Genomic DNA, 4357 nt, shown 5'->3' on the forward strand with positions numbered 1-4357 from the left:
TATCGCTTTATCACCTCTTCAGGTTGTAAATCGTGTTTTTAAAAAGTAACTAAGTAACTAAGTAATTAATTACTTTTGAAAATAAGTAATCAGTAAAGTAACAGGATTACTTTTTGGGGGAAGTAATCAGTAATTAGTTACTTATTACTTTTTTCAAGTAACTTGACCAACACTGGTGGACATGTACTGTATTACTGTAATACTACAGCCAAAACAGGGCTTGGATATTCATGTAAGATCAGCTGTTGTGAACGTTGTAAATGAGAGTTTAGATGTCTGAAAAAATCCACCTTCGATCCAGCATTGCAGCTTTGGAGTTTCACAGGTTTACCTTTCTGTTTGTTTCTTCCCTCTCTGTGATGTCTTTGCTTAAATGCTGATTCAAAAAAGTGTAAGACAAAAAACAAAGAAATCAATCAACAACAAACTAAAAGACATGAAGATTTTTGAATTCCTTAAGTTAAAAAACTTTTTATTTCAGGAGACTGTGGACATGTGGACTATACTGTTCTTCACACTTAGAACATGCCTCATCTTTGAAGATGTTAGAGCACAAAATTTCAGTCACGTGGAAGGAAGAACTGTGCATGTTTGTATGATTTGGATGTGACAGGAAATGCACACCATTAAAGCACTTCGCTCTCACACTGCAGGCCTACTTGTTGTTCCTAGAGTATTTAAAAGTAGAATGGGAGGGAGAGCCTTCCAGTTTGGATTCGGGAGACAGACACTATCTCTACTTTTAAGATTAGGCTTAAAACACTATGTGTTAATAGACCTCACTGCATTGAATTGTCCTTGTTATTAATCTCTGTCTTTTATCAATTTTTCAACAGGTTCATCCAGTTTGTTTGTTTGTAAACCACCAAAGTTATAAAAATCTTCATGATGGTTCCATAAACAAGGTTGGATTAACATCCAGCTGAGGGAAGCTGAGTTCCAGTCTCTCTGCTTACCTGTGAGATTTTTAACACGTTCACACTTCTTTTTGAGATCTTCCAGAACTTTTAGCATTTCCTTTGTTCTTACGTGTTCAAAAGCTGATTAAAGAAAATCAAAAGTTCATGTTAGTCGACAGCTGTGCTAAGAAAGAGTAAAACAGCTCAAACACCAAACACTGACACTTTAAAAAAAAAATTCCACAGAAATCCCTGATTTTGCCCCTTGTTGCAGGTATAAAAAGTAAATGATAAAGCTGTGCGCTCAGAATTTATGTTCAAATTGCTGTATTCACACCATTACTGTAAGTATTCTCCTCATAATTAAATAAAATAAAACTCACAGAGACGATAAATCACAATGAAAGCAACTGCCAGGAGGGAACCGAGAACCAGCAGGGCAACTTTCTCTGAGGTGACCTTTGACCCTCTTTTTGATTTTGCATGTTGAGAGTCGGGATCTTCACCTGATGAAGATTTACAGGAAACACAGATGTGCAGAACAATATAATAACCAAATGCTATGCCAGCTTTTTGTAAATCACTTTAAAACAACCACAATGGACCAAAGTGCTGTACAAAAGAATAATTATATAAAAACACAACTGTGAGACATGATGCCACCAGACTCCAAACAGCTCCTCTGACATCACGTCAACAGTTTTACACAAAGTTTCTGCAAAGTTTCTAATGTGGTTTAAAAGTTGCTTAAACAATCTTTCTTACAAGGACAGGAAAACCACAGTTCAGTAAACGAACGTGTTTATCTTATATTTCTGGCAATACTTCACCTTAGAGAGACAGTTTACCCTGAAAATAAGTACAGGCTACATATTTTTCCTCCAGCCTGTAGTAATATGTATACATGGTATGAATTTATATTTTGTAAATTTATTATTTGTATGAATGACCAGATCCTAGTATTATTCATAGAAATGTAATTAATGGTTGTCATACACTGCAATACAGTTAGGTGCATATACCAAACCTCTAGTGCAGAGAATCACAGCTACATTAGACCAACAGGAAATATGACTCTTTCTTTCTTTCATAAACCTTCATGAAGCTTTATTTCTGTCTGTTTCTCAGTTGGATGTTAATGTATTAAAACATACGTAGCCTCCAGTTTGGCTTCAATATGAAAGGACCACTCGGATCTGATTAGCTGATTTACCACCATATTTAATGTTCTTACCTTCTATGTAGCTCTGTGGACGGCTCGTCATGCTGACGCTTCAAGATCCTGACTTCAGACTTAGTCACTATCTCTGAATCACAAAAATACAACAACCTGGTGTTATTCCTCCTGTATCTTTATTCCTGAACATCAAACGTCAATATTGAACGTCAAATAACCTTGTGAACATCAAGACACACACTAAAGCTCATCCACCCCTCACTGGTTTGGCCTTTCAGGAAAAAAAAGAAAAAGAAAAGAACTGCAACTCTTACAACACTTCCTGCTGAAATGTGGAGATGATTTCTCATTTTATTCTGATTAACAAATAATTTCCTTTGACTTGAAATGAGGTCATAGATGATATTTTCCTCTGTTTTCATTTATTTAAGTTAAAGATTGGTTTTATTTTCATAGATGTGGACATGTAAGGAGTTATTTTGTACCTCTATTCTGAGCACATGTAAAAAAAAAAAAAGAATTTTTGCATACAAGTCTATGATTGGTTGGTCTTGTGGCACACTCATGATGGCGCACAGATAGTTGAGCGCACAGGGTGCAGAGATGTTGAGAGCAGGAGCGACACACTGAGAGCAGGTCCGCAAATGGCTGTCAGCACACAGAGCAGAGATGTGAGCAAGAGCAAATGCCAACAACTGAGCGAGAGGGCTGTTATTGTCTGTGTATAATAGCAAACACTGAAATACATTTCTTGCACGCTGCAATGAATTTTCTTCGCTCAAAATAATTTTCTCCTCAAAATGCAACATTTGCGCTTGCAAATTTCTTTTAATATGCGCTCAGAATAGAGGCACAAAAATAACACCATAGTACAGGAGTTTGAGTTCCAGACAGGGAAGCTGGCCAAACTAGAAGACACAGATCTGTGCTGATTTATTATTCAGTAAAGGGCGGATGCAAATATTGCAAAGTTCTGGACTGCATCAATATCAATTTTTTCAGTCTTCTTTAAATTTTGTAAGTAAATCACCAGCATGCTGACATTTTTACACACACACACACACACACACACACACACACACAAACCAATAATATCATTAGCATCATTCTAGCTGTTGGTCTGACAGTTTTCCCGGTTTGCAGTGTGAGTAATAAAAAAGTTCACATGCTGTAAACTATGAGAAATTAAAACTTTGTTACAGATGCGGGAGGAATCCCATACAGGCAGAAAGAGAAGATGCAATCCCTCAAGCAGTAGCGGTTTTTGATACGGGCGAAACGGGCGGATGCCCGGGGCGGCATCGTGGTGGGGGGCGCCATCACGGGTATCGACAAAAAACAAAACAAAAAAATGCTAGTACTCGTGCTGCCCCGACGTCATGCGCAGAGTGGGAATGTCGTAGGCACCGATCGGTTTCTATCGCCCGTTTTTTGGGAGTAAGGGCGCCCTTCGTTTGCGAGTTGCGCCTGCTGCTTGCAGCACAGGGAGGAGAGTGCGGGGCGGCGGGGGATTCTCTGGCTGGCTGGAGCAGCATCTAATAACCAACTTGCAAAATAAAACAAAATAAAAACAAACCAAAAAACACGAAAACACCAGACATCATGATACAGACTTATAATTTGCACCGATCTCCAAAAAGTTGATTCTGTTCATCTGGACGTAGCGTTTTGTGGGAGAAACTCTCATCCACGTGACTTCTTCAGTCTTTGCACCGAAAATTTGCACCGATGTTTTTTCGAAATTCTATACGCGAAAAGTGAGCGCGAGAGCCCTCAGTGCGCCTGCTCGCTGCTGAAGTCAAAGTAAACTTTATTGTCATCTCCGATACATACAGTCCAGCATAGAGAGACGAGACGACGAGGCTCCAGTTACAGCAGTGCAAGTAAACAAACAATAAATACAAGAACAGTAAGAAAATAAATATACACTTTTGGACTCGGGGTAAAGGATCAATAACAATTGAAAATTTATAATTTACAGTTTGATGATTTAAAGTCTCACACACAACCATCGAAAGGGGAGGGGGCCCGGCTGCTTCCAAATAGAGCACATTTCATTCATAATGTTGTAAATTCAAGCCCATTATGTATTCATGATTTGAATCATCATGTAGCAATTTCAAATATCCAGTGGCCTTGAGGTTTCCATTGATGAAGAATGGACCCACTATCGCTGTACCCCATATACCACACCAAACCATCACTTTTGTTGTTCCAACAGTCTTGGAGGGATCCATCCAATGTGGGTTAGTGTCAGACCAATAGCGGTGGTTTTGTTTGT

The sequence above is a fragment of the Pundamilia nyererei genome, unplaced genomic scaffold, assembly GCF_000239375.1.
Source record: "Pundamilia nyererei isolate P.nyererei 1_Seehausen unplaced genomic scaffold, PunNye1.0 scaffold00093, whole genome shotgun sequence".
NCBI lineage: Eukaryota > Metazoa > Chordata > Actinopteri > Cichliformes > Cichlidae > Pundamilia > Pundamilia nyererei.